This window comes from Alosa pseudoharengus, unplaced genomic scaffold (assembly GCF_046254945.1).
Source record: "Alosa pseudoharengus isolate Yale_2024_CS ecotype anadromous, Long Island Sound unplaced genomic scaffold, YU_APseudo_1.1 YU_APseudo_1.1_scf_16, whole genome shotgun sequence".
Taxonomy (NCBI): domain Eukaryota; kingdom Metazoa; phylum Chordata; class Actinopteri; order Clupeiformes; family Clupeidae; genus Alosa; species Alosa pseudoharengus.
The window spans coordinates 26105908-26119269 of NW_027468630.1; the positions used below are offsets into that span (position 1 = coordinate 26105908).

Consider the following 13362-nt stretch of genomic DNA (forward strand, 5'->3'; position numbering starts at 1 on the left):
TCCCTAAGACTGTTATATTCTTATTCCATGCACACACAATCAGTGCTATTCAATCATACATACATAGGTCTGGCTTACCAGAGGCAGAATTAAGTAGACAATAAATTCACACACACTCCCACTTGAGCATACTATAACACAATGGCTGCGCCAGAACAGCAGGTGATTTCCCCATCTTAGTACAGGTTGTTATATCAGCACTGTGATTACAATTATTGTCTTTATTGATGTATTGATGTATGTATTGATGTATTTATTAGTCTACATTTTAGTTTTCTGTGGTTACTGTATATACAAAAACAAGCACAATGCATAATAAAGCTACAAACAATAATAGGCCTACAAATGTTACAAGATTCAAAACAAAATGCACACAATGAGGGAAGCTCATAGACAATAATAATTCTTAATCCCAAATAACAAGCTTCAATCTACACAAACCAAACAGGCATAGCGGTCTGCAAACTAAAGAGTCACTAAAGAGTTTTTTTTAGAAATGGGCCAGATAGTCAGTGTGTAGGCTATTACAAGTCTGGTATCAAAAATAAGGTGTGTTAGCTGTGTGTCACACAGGCCCCCTTGATGTGATCAAAGGGTGCTACTTTGGCAGAATGCAGGCTACATTGCATTTTCCTTTTTTTTCTTTTTTTTTTTAATTTTTGCCGCAGTCACAACACTTGGGGAAAAATGTGGGGCCATAGCTAACCATCACACCAAAACAGGCCGGGGCCCTATGAAGGGGGTACTGAGGTGGTAGAATAAACAAAAACACAAACAGGCAAAGATGCCCCCCCCACCCCCCTGATACTGTTAGTTGTGTGACACGCAGCCCTCCTTGATTGGGTTAAAGAAGGGCGCTACTTTGGCAAAACGCAGATTACATCACATTTTCCTGACTTTTACGTTTTTGCCGCAATCACGACACTTAAAAAAGAAAAAACGTGGGGCTGGTCCCCTCAGTACCCATATTGCAACCCCCCCCCCCCCCCCAATTTACCTGAACAGCACAGCTGTAATAAATAGATGAAATGTCGAATCACGATGAAATTTCTCAGTACTTCCCAGTCTTCAGTCTTTGCTTTCTTTCACTTTTGACATCAGAGTAAACAACTTCTGGTTTCAACTCCTTGTTCTTTTTTCCCTCATGTTTTCTTTTTGAAAAATCCAAGGCAGCATAATTCATTCTCTCAGCATCACTCTCCTGTTAATTCCAAATACATCAGCATGCAGTACATTATATTTCTACATAACTGCTAAATGCTAAAAAAATATAAATCTAAAAAAAAAAAAAAAACTAGATGTACCGCATAGCGGTACAAAATATGACCGCCGCTCAGTCCTGCATATCCATTCCGCGAAAATAAATCATATTAATGAATCTGTCTCCATCTTCTACTCCATCCCCCACTCTTGAAACTTTTGTGTATGCTTGTTTGGAATGTGTGTTTGCACACATTCCGCACACAAAGTAGCCTACTGTCGCTGCAAAGGTGAATAGATTTGTTTCTGGGCCAAAAAATCTGTAACATTGTTATAAAACCTTTAAAATCTCTAAACAATCACAAGTAGGGCAGTTCATCACATTCCATCCATTGCAACTGGACTGATGAAAGGTACACCTGTAGGCTACATTGTATTTGGGAAAAGCAGAAGGTAGCAGCATAATGTATTTATTTATTATTAAACAAAACAATCCCTGTCAGTTCCATGCAGTTTTCAACAGCTATCAAGAAGAGAGGTCATGTCATGGATTTTTGTGAATGTTTCTTCTTCTACATATGCATACGTTTAGTCATCTAGTTCAAATGATATTCAGCTTTATTGTCAATGCACAAATTAAATACCAGTAGTCTAAAACAAAATGCCGTTTTACCCAGAGCTGCAAATAACTGACATGTCCAAAAGGGCCTTCATGAAATGCATTGCGAGACTGTTCATACACATTTTAACGGGCAAAGTTGAAGAGCTACTGTCCGTTATTGTTTGTGCAAATAATATGCTGATTCATGTTCCCTTGCATTTTGCAACCATGAGGTCCATGGTTAAGCTCAATCTTTTGACGCAATCTTTTGATTTTCACCCAGCCTAGTCCATGGTAGGCGCCCGATAGAAATATTGTTTAATTTTGTGATTGAGATATCCACGCACTGGCGCCCCCCCTGCGACGTGTTCGCCCCCCGGTTTTAGAGCTATTCTAAATGCAAAAATGCATAGAGGGAGTTATGACAAAACCGTGACTGTTAACAAACTATAAGCTATATAAGGTAGGCCCTATGCTAGGCCTATTACACAACACAAATTGTCACTAGGCTATGCTGGCGACCCAAATAAAATCTCCTTTGGAACCAATGGCTTACACCTTACAGTATCAAGCTGCCACCTCTTGGCGAAAAGTTAATAGTTTTGCATATCAGTAGTAATACATTTCACGTAGCTGTGAATTACGGAAAGGGCGAATGAAGTGGACACTTCTAAATGGAACCCAACCCACTGTACAGTAGCTCAAGGTCTGTGGCTAAAGCAGCCATAATGAAAGCGTTATCATTGTTTGGATACTTCACACACACATGCTTTTTAATCGCATAGACTACAACTAAGCTGGAATCAAAGCACATCGACTCCCCTCTCACACCCTAAACACGCACTTCGAACAAACAAAAAGCGCCTCAGTCTCACGGAATAGCCATAGACAAAACTGTATCTGACCGGTGTAACGTTGGTACTAAATCATCCATCGCAAAGAATGATTTGTGTTGGTACAGCCCTGCCCTGAATACATCTCAACGTGCGCTCTAAAACATCTGGTTTAAATGGAGATGTAGATCATCACGGGTGCGTTAATAAATCTACATTGCGGCGAGTTGACACAAATTATTCACTTTGACGAATTTATGTAGTTTCAGTTACTTTACTTTGAGCCATGCTCTTCCTTACTTGAATCACCTTTGAAAATAGAGGATTGAAGTAGCCTATATGGATGTTTGGGAATGAACGTTGACTCAGATGCTTTTTGAGACCTTGAGCAGAAATGTCCCAGCCCGGTGTTTAGGGTGCATCATAGACAGGTTATCTTTCAGGTAGCCTATATATTTTCCATTAAAAAACCATCACGTAGCGAACGTGTTGTGGCTAACTCACTTAGCTCCTGTTAGTAGCCTAGGTTATGGTCATAAGCAAATGAGATGACAGTCGAAAGATACAATTAGTGCTGTTATCGATTTGCTTGGTAGCCTATAAACGCATTTATGGTTTTCTACAAATACATCAATAATCAAATTGGCCTCCATCACTTAACCATGCTAACGGTAACATTATTTTACCTACGTTCTGCTATTGATAGGATTAACGTAGCCTACCTGCAGTAAAAAACAAGCATGTCCGATAAACATTCTCAGATTTATTTCGGCTTCAAGAGGAAATGGGAATTACATGTCATGCAGAAATCATCCTACCCTTAGACGTTCTCTGCGGTAAACTACTGTAGCCTACAGTCTTGTCCTTGTAGGAAGCGTAGTGTCTTTCCAACCCACTTTAGATTAACTTCCAACAAAATTATGTCTCACTGCAACGATGCGCCATCTAGTGGACAAACGACTACTTATTGCCAATACTGGAAATGCAGCCATGATGATGATGATGCATATTTATTTTGGCTTTCTTTTAATCCTACTGAATTTGTAATTATGTATCGGCCGTTCTAATACCGATAGTATGTGGGTGCCTGTGTGTGTGTGTGCATGTGTATATGTGTGCACCACCATCTACAGGCCAATGAGTGTACAGTCACTAAATGTACACATAACTTTTTTTTTTAGACCCCCCCATGGATGAAATTCTACGAAACTTGGCATACCCCCAGAGAATGTCAGGTTAATCATACACATAAAATTTGGTGCAGTTCTGAACGTCTTTACTGAAGAGAGGGGCGATTAAAGCAGAATGATATTGCATTTTCATTTTTTACCGGTGGGGTGCAAATCACAAATGAGTGATTATGGGCTAGGTTAATGTGGGCCCTTGAGACCAACATACCATAAAAATTTCTTCATCCTCGGTGCCACGGTTCAGGTAGTTATTTAGGAAAAACTGCATTTTTTGGGTTTCGGGGGGCCCAGCGCGGAGGGGGAGTGGCCCCCGGGGACCAAACTAAATTTTTCCGTAAAAGTCTAGTCGGGCTACATACCCACCAAATGTCATGTGCCCCAGTGTTTCGGTGCCCCGGGTATCGTTGACCAAAATTTCAGGAAGTAGATGACGGGGGAAAAAAATAAATAAATTAAAAAAAACTTTGACAATCCCTATATGACCGCTTCGCTAGCTTTGCTAGCGGCGGTCATAATAATCGTCATGGGGAAAGCACAAGGTGCAGCAGAAAATGTACACCAGAAAGCCTTATTTATTTTTCTTTTTGTTGGTCTGTAATGGTAGTTAAAAACCCTGCCATAAATATTGCATTTCTTTACAAATACATGTTTGACTTACCCGAGTTTCCTCCAGCACAAAGTTGTTACAGTTTTGAGCTCTCTCTGTTAAACAAACAAACATACACATATACATTTGAAAATGGCCTCTAACCCTTACAGTACATACAGTATGCATGGATGAATAGAGTACTTACCATTGCAGTGTTCACATGCAGGTCTTCTTAGTCGGGAAGCAATAAAGAATGCCATCACAGCAACACACACACTTAATGCCACTCCCAACCCAATCACATAACCCACCAGGGTCTCTAGAAATGCCAAAATACAAACATGAAGGAGACATTTTTAAAAATATTTCTTCTGCAAACATAGCTACAGTGTACAGTAATTCCAAATGGAAATGGCTAATCAAATATATTTTTCTCAAAACCTTGTTATAGTCTGCTATGCAAAAACTTGTCTTTTTGAATTACTCATATATTTTCTGTCAATGGTTGTTTAATTTCTTACGGCAGTATTTCTTCATGTAAAGTCCATATCATGTTAAACAAAAAGACATGTAATGTTTTTCTTTCCTTATCCTGTGATCATTTTTCATCGTGACATACAGTGAACAATTAAAGTGTCAGAAATAGCACCTATTAAAGTGTCAGAACTAGCACCTAGTTTTGAAGCCTTGATTCACTTTATGTAAAGAAACACCAGAATCATAACAATACAAACAACAACAATATTACTATTAGTATTAATACGAATAAGAATAGGAATAATACCTTCATAATTCAAAGGTATCCCACTGCCAAACTTCAGAACAACTAATGAACTATAGCCACAGTAATAAATACCTGAATCTGAATCTTGATAATTGAAAATTTGCAAATAATATTTTCCATTTTTATTTACTGATTTGAATCGTTGTTCACTGAAACCATCATAAAGTATATAAGATTCTGATTTGGCTAAAATTCCCAGGACGTGTTGGAGCTCTTTTGGCTGTTTCATCCTAATCCAGAAAATAAATTGATGTTGTATAGATGTTACATTTATTTCACACTTCAGAGTCACATTCTCTCCAGTCGTAGCTGTTACTCTGGTATCTGGCTGATCTAGTTTTCCATCTGAAGGAGAAACACACACACACACACACACACACACACAGAACAAAAGTTCTCTTTGTGATGCAAACTTCTTTTTTGTAATTAATGTACAGTAAGGGTACATGAATTATCATTATTTCATGCATTAATTAATTCATGATTTATGCACTACTTATGCACTCCTTTATATCTTATGAATCATCAGGAATATACATAAATTCATAGTCTCTCATTCATGACCTCATGCATGAACAACACATCAACTAAGACATTAAGTAGGATGGGTACATCATTATGATTTATTATTTCTTAAGCATGATCATCATGATTACATGTATTAAAGGTTAATTGCTCATGAGCTCATAATGTCTGTGGCCCCCCAACCAAATTGTGAATAATGACATGTGTTTAGAGAACTGCAAAGTTGTGTTCAAATCAGATTTTGAGCAGTGAGACTACATTTTTGGCAGAAAAATAAATCATCATGGTTTAATAAATCATGATTCATAATAATGTACCCACTGTACCTAATGCTTTAGTTGATGAACTGTTTGTGTATGAGGTCACAAATGATAGACTATGAACGTATGTAAATTTATGATGATTCATGAGATATTAAGAAATGAAGTAATACATGAATCATGAATTAACTAGATGTACCGCATTCAATATATGACCGCCGCCCAGTCCAGCACATTTTTTCCACAAAAATAAGTCACGCTGAAAGGCATATATGATTCTAACTGTCTCACTGAATTGCATTATGCACACTCAATTCTCACTGGTATCTGCTAGACAACAAGTACCAAAACATGATTAGTTCATAGATTTCACATGTAAAATACATTTTATACAACCCCACCCCCATCTTGCCTGTTCATAATTCTGAGAAATTCTTGAATTGTGTGCATGTGTGCGTGTACATGTTTATGTTTATGTGTGTGTGTGTGTGGGTGGGTGGGTGTGTGCGTGCATGTGCATGTGCTTGTGTGTTTGCCTGTTTATGTGCCTGTGTGTGTGCATGTGCATGCATGCGTATATATATCTACTGTGTGAGTATGTGTCATACGTAGGATTACTGTGAATGTATGTGTGTGCGTGTGTATCTGTTTATGCACATGTGTGCATATGGAATGGGTTTACATGACCCCTGGAGGCAAACATACGCAAAAAATTGGTCACCCTAGGCCCTACGGTTCTCAAGATATTCACAGAAAACTGTGTCTGCCCTACCCTCCTTTCGGGGGGTCCAGTCCAGTGGGGGGGCTACAGATCCAAACGAAAAACGATGGTTCCATGCTATCCATGTGGGGTTACATGCCCACCAAGTTTCGTGTACCCCGGTCTTTCAGTGTTCCGGGAATCCTTGTTGGTGTATGGTCACTAAATGTACACATAAATTATTTTATTGTAAGGCCCCCCATGAACGAAAGTCCACGAAACTTGGCATGCATTCGGAACGTGTCATAATGATCCTTAGCCTGGCTAGCACCACCACTTCTCAATGAGACGTGGTCTGGGAACCAAACGTTAATTTTCTCGTATTTGAAAAAAATGCCCAGATCCGTTTATTGGGTGCCACGGATGTCTATCAAATGCGTCTGTGCATAGCTCATCATCGTCTTGCTTTCCCCCCACAGTAGCTATGTGCCACACAAGTTTATCCACATAAAATAGATAAAGTGCAAAAAAAGGACAAATAAAACGTAAAGACATCAATGATAACAACTATAGGTTATTTTATGTATTGAATGTAATAAGATTTTGCATAAGATATTGTCTCACCTGTATATGCATAACTGATCACTAACGGGAGTATGTATGGGAAGATCATCTTGCTAATGTCAATCTATACAAAGACAGAAAGTGAGCCATTTTATTTGAATGATAGTACTGAGAATGGTTAATTCTCATAGCAACCTGATAATATAAAATTAGCACCATAGTGAGTGAGAAATAGTTTAGCTAAATACAACATACATTTTGTGTTCTTTGTGTTCTTTCAACATACTGGATACCCCTTTAGAGTCTACAGCATACTGGGTACCCCTTTAGAGTCTACAGCATACTGGATACCCCTTTAGAGTCTACAACATACTGGATACCCCTTTAGAGTCTACAACATACTGGATGCCCCTTTAGAGTCTACAACATACTGGGTACAACATACTGGATACCCCTTTAGAGTCTACAACATACTGGGTACCACTTTAGAGTCATTTGCCAATGTGCAGGGCAGCCTGATGGACTTCAGTGATACCCTGCAAGTTGCAAAAATAATGCTTAAAGGAAGAGGCCCAGATTAAGTGACGGTGACAATGACAGAGACACTATTGTCCCTAACTGCTTATATCAAACTTCATTTGAGCGATATGAAAGTAATTCCCTGCTTTTAATTGATGCTAGTTTAAGCAATTAAAAAACGGTGGTACAGTTATTTAAGAAAATGTCCTTGGTTTGTCTGTCTATACTGATCTATTTATATATCCTCTCCTAGAGCTTCTGACGACCTCACACACCTAATACGCTCCTACCATGCGCTTCCCTCTCTTCTCTACCTCCTTCCTCTCCGCTTTTCTCTCTCCCTCCTCTTCTAGACCTACCACTTCTTCAACCATACTTTGACTAGTATTTAATATGTAGGCACTCAAATCTTCTAGTTCTAGTATTGACAGCAGTGGTAATTCCTAGCTGAGTTTCCTCTGCACTTGTAACTTAAATGTTATTCTGTTGCTGTAGCTGTAGATCTGTAGCTTAAATGTTAAAATGCTTAAACGTTAATAGCTTAAAGGAGAATTCCGGCGATTTCCCACATAGATCTCTGTACCTTGAGGTAACCGAGTACTGTCAGTACAGAAAAAAGAAAACAATCGGGTCTACCTAGCTCAAGTTGCTGCAGCCAACAGCCAGGCAGCTACAATGCTACACTCTGGGGGCATGAGCCCCCATGTTCATGCCCACAGAATGTAGCACTGTAGCTGCCTGGCTGTTGGCTGCAGCAACTCAAGCTACTGGTAGTTTTCATTTTTCTTTCGTACCGACAGTACTCGGTGACCTCAGGAAAAAGAGATTTATGTGAAAAATCACCAGAATTTTCCTTTAAATATTATTCTCTTGCTGTAGCTGTAGCTCTGTAACTTAAATGTTAAAAAGCTCAAATGTTAATACCTTAAATGTTATTCTATTGCTGTAGGTTGTTTTGGATAAATGTGTCTGCCAAATTGATAAAATGTAAATTTATTTGAATTCACATGATTCAGTAACCATGAATTTACTGAAATATGTAAAAAAAAATCATTATTGACTTCAGCACAGTCAGCACAAATATCATCAACAGTGTTGAATTCAGTACCTGAATTCAGTACCTCAACATGTACTATTCATCACAAAATGCTTTTTCTTACCTGCACTCACTTACTGTAGTTGATCAGTATCAAAATCGCACTGTGTGATTACAGCACCTGAAATGAGAGATGTGCTGGGTGGTGCTATTTATGATCACGTGTAATTACGTGGAAATATCACCATTCATGTTTGTTTTGATATAAACCACAGTGGAAGCTTTAGCCACCCACATCACTGTAGCTGTTTCAAGCTGTCTTTAATTTTCTTTTAAAGACCTCATTCTGTTTATCTCATAATGGTATTGCAGAAATAAGTATGTGACTACCTTGAGTGCAAGACTAAATCCCTTCAGGGCAATAACATTTGTTTAATCTATTTATCATTTATTCAAAGTCACATGTTCAAAGAAGGTAACTGTGTCCTCTCTGTGTTGTTTTCTTTACACCCTGTGGTCACATCATTTCCTAGAAATGAGCTCTGCACTAAGGACTTGGTAGAGCAGCACTGCATGCCTATGGCCTGCTCTTTCTGTCCCATATTCACAAAACCAAGGGGCTTGAGAAATATGCCCACATGCATATCAGACAACATCTTTAAACCAGGTGACCGTGCCCCTGTAGAGTAGATCTGTTAGGAATGGCCATAAACCCTAAGTGTAGAAGTTTAAGTTGTTAGTCCAAAATGGGGCTGATTTGAATCGGGCTAACCTAGGTGAGACACATGCAAGAGTACCTATAGAAGTGTAGTACAGTAAATGGCCCATGCAGTAGACATGTGACTTGGTGAAGATGAAGAAGATGATGAACCAAAATAATACTCTGAAAAACAGCTTCTTCAGTACAGTACTTCTTTCTCACATGTAGTGCAATGTATATGGCTGCATTCCACTGCATTCTGTACTGGAAAAGACACCCTAGCATAGAAGCACTCCATAATGGCACCCTTTGCCAAGGGCACAGGGAAGGACACACATAAGGAACGGCAAGTAACATTTTAAGGGGCACCAGTGTGTTGCATTAAGTTTACAATACTCGAAGGGCACTCATTAAGACACAACATATTGTTTGAAGTGGCTCTCTAGAGGGCACTGAAACATTTTTCTCGTGTAAAGGCCAGACAATAATACTCAAAAGCACACATTTGAGGGATTTTTCAGAAATAAGGTTGCTACATTATATCTCTCCAAGTTATCCACATCTTTGCTGATTTCGGTGAGATCTCACCTAACCCTAACCTTAACGCTAACCCTAACCCTTGACTGACCCTAGCGCCTTCCAGGCAGCACTGTCTTGAAGTCCACGGCAGGGGCCCAAAAGGCCATAGATCGCAAATGTCTGCTGTGGTGATAGGCTCCACAGTCACACAGCTGACAGTGGAGTACAGTTCTATTCACTTTCCCTAGATCTTCCTGAGTGTGCCATGTTGTTAAATGAACTTTGAGTGCTTGAGATTTAAACATTGAGGGCATGGAACAGATGAAGTACGACTGTGGCCATCTTATTATGACCGCCGCGCAGCGAAGCAGCGGTCATATAGGTTTAGTCAGATTTTTTTTTTTTTTTTTTTTTTTTCTTTTTCGCATGCCCAAATTTCTGTCAATGAGTCCCGGGACACTGAAAGACCGGGGTAGACGAAACTTGGTGGGCATGTAACCCCATATGGATAGCATGGAACCATCGTTTTTCGTTTTGATCTGTAGCCCCCCCGCTGGACTGCACCCCCCGAAAGGAGGGTAGGGCAGACACAGTTTTCTGTGAATATCTCGAGAACCGTAAGGTTTAGGAGGACCATTTTTTTTTGGTAAGTTGATCTCAAGTGGCCATGTCAACCCATTCCATAACCACTCATTTCATGTATAGCGCCACCTAGTTAAACCCAAAAAAGTAAAAATTAGGTGTTGTAATCGCAGGTATCTGTGACCTAACATAGTCAAAACTGCACGAAATTGGAAGTGTAGGATCATTATGACACCCTCTGAATGCACGCCAAGTTTCGTGGAATTCCGTTCATGGGGGGCCACACAATAAATGAATTTATGTTACTATACACCAACTGGCCTGTAGGTGGCCGGAGACAGTTTTCTGTGAATATCTCGAGAACCGTAGGGCCTAGGAGGTCCACCTTTTTTTTGTATGTTGATCTCAAGGGGCCATGTCAACCCATCCCATTACCACTTATTTCATGTATAGCGCCACCTAGTTAAAAATTAAAAAGCAAAAATGTAGGTGTTTTCATCACAATATCTCTGGCTGACATGGTCGAAATTGAAAGAGTAGGATCATTATGACACCCTCCGAATGCATCCGAATGCATGCCAAGTTTTGTGTACTTTCGTTCATGGGGGGCCTTACAATAAAATAATTTATGTGTACATTTAGTGACGTACACCAACAAGGATTCCCGGGACACTGAAAGACCGGGGTACACAAAACTTGGTGGGCATGTACCCCCACATGGATAGCATGGAACCGTCATTTTTCGTTTTGATCTGTAGCCCCCCCGCTGGACTGGACCCCCCGAAAGGAGGGTAGGCCAGACACAGTTCTCTGTGAATATCTTGAGAACTGTAGGGCCTAGGATGACCATTTTTTTTCCGTATATTTGCCTCCAGGGGTCATGTTAACCCATTTCATGTGCACACATGTGCACAAACAGATACACACGCACACACACACATTCACAGTAATCATACGTATGACATATACTCACACAGTAGACATATGTACGCTTCCATGCACAGGCACATACGCAGGCACACACACAAGCACGCACACACACACACACACACACTCACACACACACACACCCACACACATAACATAAACATAACACAAACAATCAAGAATTTCTCAGAATTATGAACAGGCAAGATGGAGGTGGGGTTGTATAAAATGAATTTTACATGTGAAATCTATGAACTAATCATGTTTTGGGACTTGTTGTCTAGCAGATACCAGTGATAATTGAGTGTGGATAATGCAATTTAGTGAGACAGTTAGAATCATATAGGCCTTTCAGCGTGATTTCTTTTTGTGGAAAAAATGTGCTGGACTGGGCGGCAGTCATATTTTGTACCGCTCTGCGGTACATCTAGTTTTGCTGTAATGTTTTAGTAGATAGTCTCTCTTTTGAGCACAGTATTTACAGGTCCATTGCATTCAGATTTTGATTTTGATTTTCGGCACATGAATCTGAAATGAAAGAAAATATCAATATCAAGCATCATGAAAAAACTAAACTTAATTAGATATACCACACTTGATACTTTGTTTAGCCATTAAACAACAAAACAATTATATATTATATATGTGTAGAAATGAATTAGTCATTGGCTCATGAAAAAAAATATGACAATGCAATTGACCACAACTGACAGCCACAAGATAAGAATTATTTATTTTATTTATTCATCTATTTTGTTTTCTTTCTTTCTTTCTTTTTTTCTTTCTTTCTTTGTGTGCGTGTGTGTGTGTGTGTGTGTGTGTGTGTGTGTGTGTGTGTGGAGGGGTGTCTACAATCGCCACTGGTGTGAATGAACAAGCACTGACAATATTCAAAATTATTGGTGGCGCCAAGGTGGTGGGGGCCCCACAAGGGCTTCGGCCAGCTCTGAGTGCAGGGGAAATGTTCAGACTACCACAATACTGAGACGGAGTTCTGTGATCTTGGACACATGTAAAAATCAGGTTTATAAGCCAAGTATACAAGGAATTTGGTCTCTGCATTTATCCCATCCGTGAATTAGTGAAACACACAGAGCACACAGTGAACACACAGTGAGGTGAAGCACATACTAACCCGGAGCAGTGAGCTGCCTGCTACAGCGGAGCAGTGAGGGGTTAGGTGCCTTGCTCAAGGGCACTTTAGCTGTGGATGTGGGCATAGGAGAGCAGTGCTCAACCACTTCCCCTGCCCAAATTTTTCCTACTGGTCGGGGATCGAATTGGCAACCCTTCAGTTCCAAACACGAAGCCCTAACCAGTAGGCCACGGCTGCCCCTTTAAAATACAACTAGTGGTGATTTCAGAAGATGGCGCTAGAGGTAAAGAAAAGAGCACCCAGAGTGCTTACCCCACATGATGGTGCTAGTAATCTAGAATTCATACTGTGTCTGCCTCTTCTATGTTCTAATAGATAGACAAGAAAACATACAGACAAATGAACACACACATGCACACACAGACAAATAAACACACACACACACACACAAACACACACACACATGCACATGCCTGCACATGCGCACACACACACACACACACCATACATGCATAGAGAGACATATAGGCTGGCTCTTAACATCCTCCCCCCTCTCCTTCTCTCTCTCTCTCTCTCTCTCTCTCTCTCTCTCTCTCTCTGCCATGTTTGTTTGCAGAATGATAAAAAGTCATACCCACATGACAAGAATATATCAGTACAATACGATAATTTTTTTGTTGTTGAAATTTTAGAAGTTTCCTCTTAGAACATGTTTTTGAAGACACAGAAGTGAAAAG

At 39.8% G+C, this 13362-nt stretch overlaps 1 long non-coding RNA gene across 1 annotated transcript; it reads right to left on the reverse strand.

Annotated features, from left to right (window-relative positions):
• Positions 1-5461: 5461 nt before the first annotated feature.
• Positions 5462-8953, reverse strand: LOC143126286 (uncharacterized). The gene is made up of 4 exons (XR_012987443.1): positions 8926-8953; positions 7307-7370; positions 6755-6904; positions 5462-5542 (listed from the first exon to the last, which is right to left on the reverse strand). It is a non-coding gene; the product is annotated as an uncharacterized LOC143126286 (long non-coding RNA).
• Positions 8954-13362: the final 4409 nt, after the last annotated feature.